Here is a 9,860-nt window from a genome sequence, read left to right as displayed (position 1 = left end):
ATCTTTCAGAGCAGTAAATTGAGGCTTAGAAAGGTCATTGTGCCTTGACAAAAATCAGTTAGTGAATGTCAGAGCTGATATACGATCCCTGATCTTTGTGACTCTAGAGGGTCAGTTCTTATTCTTACATCACAAAAACAAATGTGATCAAGAATAAAGAAGCCACCAATACATAAGGTCAATGCCAAAAGAAGAGTAGCTGGGACACCTCAGCTGGCACTCAGCCCACAGAGGAAATGCACGAGGAGCCCTCCAGACAAGACAAGGAGTGTGATCATGCAGGCGCCACTCCACTTATCCTTGACCTTGATCAATAAAGAAGCAGGAATAAATTATCTATTTTCACCCACTGGATTTTCAATTTAAATGCACATATGAACATTTAAGTCTCAGCCTAAAACACTTCAAAGTCTCCTCACAACCAAAGCCCTTTACAGTGGTATTCCATTCGCTGATCACATCCCCTGACACTCCCTACCTCTCAATTTTTACTTTATTTATTTTTTTACAAGAGAAAAAATCCAGTTTATTTACTTTCAATAAGTTTAAATCTGTGCGGGATACAGCATTACAGGAATTCTGTGTCCAATGGCCTTAGCAGGAAGGCTGCTTCGGAATTTGGCATGAACCATGCCACTGTTCCCATGAGCACGAGTTACCTTTCCCTAGATGACCTTGATTTTGGTTGGTTTGTCACCAAGAGTCACTGTGTTGTTCTTTGACTTGTACACGCAAGCATCTCTTGCCTAGATAAAACTCAGTCTCATCTAGAGCATAAACACCTTCAATTTTAAGAAGAGTGGTGTGTTCCCTCTGATTCTGGAGACCACTCTTATAGCCAGCAAAAAATGGCCTTGGACCATAGCCTTCCAGACACATTTGTCATTTTAGAAGTCCCATTCTCAGCAGGCCTCCACAGGCTCCAACATGGCAGGAGAAAAAAAAAAAAAGGCTCTCAATTTACACTTTAAACAGACCAAACACAGTTCTCTAGATACACCATGCTACCTCTTGCCGTTTTTCTGCTCTCACTCCTTTCACCTGGATAATCCTATCTATCCTGAATTGAGATTTTTTTTCAGTTATCTTTTCCACCAAGAAGTCTTCCCTGACCTGCCAACTATATTAAGCTCCTATTTTAACCTCTGAATTTCTCTCTATATACCTATTATTGCCATTTTTTTTATAAATAGATAGACATTTATCTCCTACATCTGAGTGTAAGCTCTTTCAAAATGGAGACTATATCTTAATTTGCCTTTTTATCCTCATCATCTGCCACTATAGTTCACACATAAAATAAACTCAAAAATACTTTTTAATTCAGGATTGCCATGTATTCCCATCAAGAGCTAAGCACCCAGGAAATGCACAAGAAGCAAAAAAGCAACATGCCAAGTAAGAGTAATAGTGTAGACTCAAAGCAAAAGGAGAATAATTTTATGGTAATTGAATGAGTGGAATAACCATCATACAGAAATGCCATGTGAATTCAAAGTGCTTGATGACCGGAAGGTATCAAAGAAGCTTGCAAGGAAGCACTGTGCATTTCTCTGCAAAGGTTTTATTGATCAGAACACCCCTTGTGTAATGGATCCCATGTTTTATTGATCAGAACACCCCTTGTGTAATGGATCCCATTCTTACCTACTAGTCTAGTCTGTCTGCTATGAGTTACCTTTCAGGGAAATCCTAGGCTGAGAATAAAAGAAGTCATTATTGATTGATCAGTTATCATAGACACATAACTGATGAAAGACGATGGTCATTGCAGCATGAGGAGTGATAAAGAAGAAAGGAAGGAAGACATTAGTGTTTCTTAGCTAAATCTTTTTTAAGAAGAAGTGAGCTCACAGGTCTTATGAACCAAACTCTCCATCTGTACAATGTGTATAATAATGACCAGTAAATGATGCTGTTATGAGTATTAAATGTGATCATAACTACAACATGCCTACTACAGTGTACAGTGGTACACTAAATAAGCAGTAGCTATTGCTAACTGGTCAGTTGTTTTTCCATCAGTTTACTTTAGTCTGGAAGCTGAGATCCCCTAGAACATGTCTGTTGAATATGAATGTGAAAAGACATGTAGAAATTGTTTCTCCAGTGGAGTCTCTACACTGCATTCATTTTCTTTGAAGTCTCTCTTTTATTTAATCCTTGATATTATTCCACTGTATCCATTATGGCATATACTCTTAAGAAAAAACTTTGACTTCAGAAATAAATTGTATTCACAGATCATGCTTTAGAATGCACATTATTAGTGTTTAACTGACAAACTAGATAGAGAAGATAGATGATCCCAATGGAAAGAGCCAAATAGAATTTTGAAGAGAATTTGACTTGCTCCTTTTTCTTTTTCTTCTTGGAAAAAGGAAAGCAGAAATTAAATGATTCCACATGTGATTTTTGTGTGTTGCAAAAACTCAAGAGAGCCTCACACTCCCAAATAGCCTTCTCTATGGTCTCTCTTATCCTTTATCAACAGTATCTCAAAGAAAAAGCCTAGAATGAAAACAAATCCTTATATTTGAATCAGTAATGTTAATATTTGTCTGCAGCCCCCCTCTCTACTTAGACCTGAGAAACAACTACATATTTCCTTCAGACTAGAATCTTTTATATATAAATTACCTGTTTCTCACTTTGCTGAGAAATGCAGCACTGCCAAACTATTCTAGGTGATCAATAAATTCTGTTAAAAGGGCTAGGGGCTAGAAAAATAGAAATTAAATGTTTATCCTTTTTTTCGCCTAACAAAGAAATTATGCTAGATGATGTGGTTTTTGCCTAAATATGGGGCAAAATAGAGAAGTAAACAAAACATGAGTTCAGTTGCTCCAGGCTCTCTTTTTATTGGTCCCTCTCTTCTAGTTCTCATAGCCCTTGTGAGCTCTCCCATGCTCTCCAGGAAGGACATGAGTGTTACAGAAAGCCAAAGTTTCAGCTAAGGCTCCTGAATTCCGTTATTCAGCCCAAGCGTAAGATCAGGACAGAAACCATAAAAAAAACAAGAGGCAGGAAGAGGTCTGGCTCAAAATAGGACACAGAGGAAAAGATCAGGGCAGACACATAGCAGGGGATCTTGAATTTTCTCATAGGAAGAACTGGAGTGCCATGACTTGCTTTTATTGATCACTCAGTGCGAGATCTGGGCTGGAGAAGCAGGCAAAATTACAGGGCTCAAGTTTATCCTAAAGATAAGGAACCTATCCCTGTCTCTGAGTGTCCCTCTACCATTGCAGGACTGGGGTTAATCTTCGAGCAAGACTTCACTTACCTATTTCCATGGATTTAATGGTTTAATCATTTGAGCACAGAAATGGAGTCTATCTCTTTCCAAACTCCATACTGACATGTACTAGCTGTTCATTCCTTGGAATCATTAATTAATTAAAGAATAAGAGCATTAAAAATTATATACACACACATAAACTCGTATGTTCACATTCCTTTGAAACTTCAAATATACTTATATTGTTCAACCAAATATTCATATATTTTCATTTTAAAAACTAGTCATGGTTCTACATAGTAATATCTCAAACTTCAGAAAATGTCTCCAGAATCCAACTATAGTTAAGAAGCTAAAGAACCTGACCCCTGAGTGGCCAAGACAATAAACTCTAGTATACAGGACCTGATTGCCCCACACACCCTGCAAGTTTAAAGATCTAGTCCACTGACTAAAAGACCTGTGGGACTTGGAATGGGGCAGCAAAACTCACTTCTTCAAAGCACTGAATGCAGTTGATATTACAGAACCTACACATTGAAAAGCAAACATTAAGTCAAAAATGAGTGTGCACACGTTATTAAATCAAAAGTTTATTTCTCCAGAAAAGAAATACAAATGGCCAACAGGTGTATGAAAAGATGCACGGTATTACTAATTATCAGGGAATTGCAAATAATAACCACAATGAACTATCACCTTATACTTATTAGAATGATTATTATTAAGAAAAAGATAAATGCTGCTGAGGGTGTGGATAAACTGAGACCCTGTGCACTCACCATTGGTGGGAATGTAAAATGGTGCAGTTGCTATAGAAAACAATGTGGATATTCCTCAAAATGTTTAAAATATAATTACCATGTGATCCAGCAATGCTAATTCTGGTTATTTATCCAAAAGAATTTAAATCAGCATCTCAAAGAGATATTTGCACCCCCATATCTATTGCAGCATTATTCACAATAGCTATGATGTGGAAACAACCTAAATGTTGACTGATGGATGAATACCAAAGACAGAAAAGCAATCGAATATTGTCACAATTGTGGTGGTGGTTGTCACGGTTGTTATTGCTGTTGTTTTGATATACTGAAAGAGAAGATGCTTCACCCATTTAATGAAAAGTGCCCTGTGTAGAGTGTGTATGTACTGGCAATAATGAGGTAACATGGTGTAGATAATGCAGTCAAGGAAAGAAACAGCAGGAGACAGCAAAGGCACAGACTGGGAACCTACATGGTGGTTATGGTGCCGCCAGGTAGTTTGACAGGGCTGGAGTTTGAAGAAGGTAGTGTGGAGATAAGGCTTATGTCTTAGTCCATTTTGACTGCTATAACAAAAATACCGTAGGCTGGGTGGCTTACAAATAATAGAAAATTTTTTCTCATAATCTGGAGACTGAGAAGTCTAAGATCAAGGCACTCCTGGTTTATAGATGTTCATATTCTCATTGTGTCCTCATATGGCAGAAGGAGCCAGATATTTCTATGGAGTATCTTTTATAAGGACACTAATTCTATCATGAAAACCTCATTCTCATTACCTCATCTAAACAAGGACCCCAACCCCTCCTTGTTTGGTAGAAGTCAAACACCTTAATCTGAAATCTGGAGGTTTGGTTTTTTTATCCTGCCAAGGGAGGGTTTTTTTCCTTCAGGGAGTGATTGCCCCAGGTGTCAGCATGCGGTGGACTGCCCCAACAGCAAAAGGAGGCCATTTTCAATAGGTAAGTACTCATTCAATTCCAATTCTATAAAATACATTCCTTAATTGATAAACAGAAGTTTCTAAAAGACAAAATCTGAGCAGGTGCTTTACAATTTCTTACTGTTCATTCTAACTAAAACCTGACAAGATATTTCAAAGAGTCTATGTTGAAAACTTTTGCAAAGTTAGAAGTCTAATAGGATATTCTAAGCCTCAGCAGTTTTCAAGTCTTTCTACTAATAACCAGAAATGTAAACACAGCCCACAGCTGCCTGAAACTAAGCAAACTAAAGGAAAGAGGGGGAAAACATCTTTAAAAAACACAATCAGCTGAAAAGGCTCCCTTGCCTAAGCAGACTGCCACTAGTCTCCTTAAATACTGTTTATCAAGAACAAATAAAAATCTTAAAACCTTAGCCATCTGAATAAATAAACTTAACTTATCCCAACTATTATAAATTCATGGGGTTTGGCCTTACATACCACACTCATGGCTGAAATTTTAAAAAAAAAGAACTATGAGGTCTCTGGTTCTGTCTGTCTATATATGTGTATATGTGTATATATGTCTACTGCAAGGGGAATATTTATAAAATTGGTTTATAAAAAGAGCTAGTTTAATTGGCTTAAAGGAATTAAGTGCTTATATAAATTAAGAACTGTAACAGAAACTAACCCAAATATTTTTCAGGATCATGTAACCTGGAAAAATATTTAAATTTAAAAATGATTTAAGTTTGGTTTAATTAAAACAAACATGTATTTAAATTTTTTAACATTTAATATGATATTTTTATTTTATCTGGGTTACAAAAAATAAATTCATGTTATCTCTGCTTACAGAATTTGTCAACAGAAAAATATCTTGAAAAAATAATTGACTTTGTCTAATGCCTCAAAATTTTCATGATTAATCTAAATATAATTATTGAGAATTAATAAATTAAGTAGATATAAATAAAATAGAAGGTTTTTAGTGAAATTTTTCAGCAATAATTGTTTTATAATTTGTGTCCTTAAAAATGGTTTTCCAAAAACTTTATAACTTAAAACCTTAGAGTTTTACTAAATTAAGTTAAAAGATAAAAATTATAAAATATATTTGTCAGTGAAGAGCTTATATTTCTAGACATTATGAAATCTATTCACAGATTTACCAATCTAAAGAATACTGAAGATTTACAAATTTGATTGACACTAAAATTAAAATTTCTAAGGGTTAAGAATTCTAATTAATATGGAAAGAATTGACATGTGTTTTTAGTAAAAGATGGTATAACATATAGAGATATGTTTTCATTAAGGAAAATAAAAAATAATATTGTCCTGGTAAGTTCAGAATTTTATCTTGTATATTAAGTTGGCTAAAGTTAAATTGTTATTATGAGTTTTTTAATTAGCTTTAATAACAATGGTATGCTTACACCAAGATAAAACTTAGTGTTATTTCTCTGCTAAAAGGAAAAAATTTCCCTATACTATTTTTATACTTTTAATAAGAAATTATGAAAGAAAAACAAAGATGTTATGTTTTATTAAAATGATTTCATGTGCATTTTATAATCAAATCTTTCATTGTTTAAGTACACTGTCTTCTTAATATTGCAAAAGCCACGCTGGCTTACAACTATTTAATGTTCTATATTTGCCTGCAAAGTCTATTTTTGTCACATTAATTATATGAATAACTTAAGTTTTGTTTCACAATGATCTATGATTCTATTTGATCAAATGTTTTAAAACTTTTTATATGCATGACTAAATTCCCAAGATTTAGAAAAAATTAGAGTCATTTTCTTAAACTATGAGATTTTTAAGAACTTTGGAGTTTTTCAGAAGTATCCCTAAAAGATTTCAAAATTTCTCTCTTTATAAAAAAGAAATATTAAACTAGGCTTATTGGTGTGTTAAAGTACATGGGAATCATTGTCAAATAAATAATGCCAAAAACCGAGTTTTTCTCTGTCTATGAAAGTTGTAACTTGTATCATCTTTGAAATGTTAACACCCAGGAAATAACCAAAACATTATTCATGAAGACTAAAAAAAAAAGCAACCTGTTTAAAATATAAATTGCTCTATAATTTTTTTGCCAAAATTTGTATAAAAGAGCTATGGTTACTTACAAAACTATTAGAAAATAATTAGTATATAACATAAAAAATAGGATGTGTGTTTTTGCTGGAGAGAGGTATGAGGCATGGAGACAGGCTTTCATTGAGGGAAAGGAGAGTAAAGCTTATTAAAACAACAAAATGGTGTTTTTGGGATAAGGAAAGATATAAATAACATGTGTTTTTTTTTTTAGTAAAGAAAGAAAATGGAAAGTAATTTTGTCCTAAATTAGAACGATTGTTTCAAAATAAGAAAAATATATATATAGAACAAAAACTGAAAGGTATATGTAGGTTGCAAGTCTGTGAAAATTGCAGAAAGTTCATGGAGGAGGAATTTTGAGAAAAGAATTTTATATATGGTCAAGTTAACTAATATTGTGTGTGTGTGTGTGTGTGTGTGTGTGTATAAACTCTCTCTCTCTATCATGGCCATTTCTATGTCTGTTATCATTTATAGACAATTATTGTTTTACTCTGATGCTTTTACAAAAATTTTTCCACAAAGATATTTCATCTTAAGATAAATTCATGAAGAAGATACAGATAATACAGAAAATACAGATTTCTAATTAAAGCTCAAAAATCTAACAATAAATTAGGCAAAGATTTATGGAACTCTAAGGAATAACTGAATTTATAAAACTAAGAAAAATATTATGATCAACAAGAATTAATAACATGGGACTCAATGAACTGATAGGAATGATTATAATTTTTATGGCTTTTTATATGAAATATTATTGATATTTAATCTTAGTTTTCCAGATATAAAAAAAATTTTTCTCCTAAGCTATGACCTACAGCAATTTGGTAAGTTATATCTTTGGAAATAAAATTAAAACATTTATGTTTTCCTTTCTACTTGATCTCTCCAAATTTTCAAGTACTGTTAACTTATCTACGTGTGACCAAGTTTAAAGATTTTGACTCATGGATTTATGTTTCCTAAATTAAAGAAAGCTCTTACACCTAGCAGGACTGCTTAACCAACAGAGGATTTAAAATTAAAATACTAAAAAATGAAGCAAATGGCATTTGTTGTAGATGACTAACAAGATTCTGAATCAGGTCTGTATAATCTATATCTTTCGTAGTTTTTCTTCTTTTTTCTCCCCTTTTTTACTTTAGTTCCTTCTTATATAAATAAATAAAAAATTAATAAATAAATAAATAAATATGTAAATAATAAATAGTAAGTCAAAAACTCTATAATAATTCCTTTTCCCCTTAATTTCTGTTTTGGAGGATAACTTCACATTGAGTATCATCATTAAGCATGCTTCATAGGTCAAAACAGGCAACTGGTTGCATACATAGTCAAGAATGTTTAATGGCTTGTGATGTCAGCCCCTAATAAAGATACTAGATTGAAAAAATAATTTTTCCTTGGGCAAGTATTGCAATGTGATCATTGCAATAACCAATGAGGAAAATCTTTAAAATCCCTTGTATAAGTACATTAGAAAATAAAATTGCTATTAATCACATCATAACTGAGCAACTTGGGGTTTGCTCTATTGTTAATAGCTCCTGTTGTACTTGAATAAAATGCCTCTGGCAAAATAGAGATAAAACTAGATAAAATCTGGGCACAAACCAAATGATTAAATACAGTGCCCACTAACACCTCATAGTTCTTTAACATCTTTAGCTGACTGCCCTCGGTATTACCTCTAGTCCAGATCTATTCTTCAAATGGGACTTAACATTTTATTTATTATAAAAATTTTTGTCTGTCTTAAAACTTTGTTTTGCATAGCTCAATGTTAAAAAGACACTACTCTAATAAAAGTTTGCTCAATGTTTTGAAACAGTCACTAAGGCTTGTAAGACCTCATATGAGAAACCTCAAGAAATTACAGATGTTTATCCTTAAAGAAACATGATGGTAAAGCTTTCTCTTCTAGCACTCTTGTTGCTCAAATGTGACCTAAGGGCCCTAAGAAAAAAGAACACTACTTTTCCTCGAATGTGGAACATGACATACCAGCACCGAGCATTCCTGGAAACGTGAGACCAGCAACAAGATGACATACCTGAAATGAGCCACCTGACAATGGAATACCAATGGTGCTTTTAATAACTGATTGATGCTGCTTTCTAAAGGTTGGTCAGCAATGCTTTCAAGGAAAGATCTTCATCAAAAGGGGGAAAATATAAACAATAATATAAATGGAGCCATTTTAAGATGGAGCCGGAGGAGACATGCCGGAGGAACATTGCACATCTTTTGCCCCAAATCTTTGGAATGTTAAAACAGGGCAAAATAGCCTTTGGACTGGGACTAAAGCAACTATGCACCTCAAAAAAAAAAAAAACCATTTGCAAATATAACGAGAAGGATTTAGTATGACTACCAGATGGACTGATGACCACTGGACTGAAAATTAAAAACTCTTTAGAATTAATGTCATTAGGTTAGGTTAGCTGCACAAATAGAAATGCTTTCCTTCTCCTGATGTCATTTTTCCCCTTCTCCTTCTCATAAATATGCATTGTCTTTGTCTCCTAATGGGAACAGTACTTGGACTTCTGCCTGAATTATTGTGTCTTCAATAGCTATTCTTATCAAGCTCAAATAAAGGCTTGTTGCCTCTCACTTTGAAAAGCATTTTTATTTTTAAGTTAACACTACAAATCTGCTGTTAGAAAAGCAGACAGACCAGTCTCCTGGAGTCCAGACCTCTCCAAGGAATTGATGTTCTGCTTCTCCTCTTGGGCAGTGGAGGTAATGCGTGGTGTGTGGTGGTTTTTGTGGGGGTTTTTTGCTTTGTTTTTTGTTTTTTTTGTTT

The 9,860-nt window shown here is 33.7% G+C and overlaps 1 pseudogene; it reads right to left on the bottom strand.

Moving 5' to 3' along the window:
• Positions 1-545: 545 nt before the first annotated feature.
• Positions 546-886, bottom strand: LOC120613842 (60S ribosomal protein L35a-like; annotated as a pseudogene).
• Between the last annotated feature and the right edge of the window lie 8,974 nt (positions 887-9,860).

Source organism: Pteropus medius, unplaced genomic scaffold, assembly GCF_902729225.1.
Source record: "Pteropus medius unplaced genomic scaffold, Ma_sr-lr_union100, whole genome shotgun sequence".
Classification (NCBI taxonomy): Eukaryota; Metazoa; Chordata; class Mammalia; order Chiroptera; family Pteropodidae; genus Pteropus; species Pteropus medius.
The sequence above is the reverse complement of the archived record's forward strand: the minus strand, read 5'-3'. Positions and strand labels throughout refer to the sequence as shown.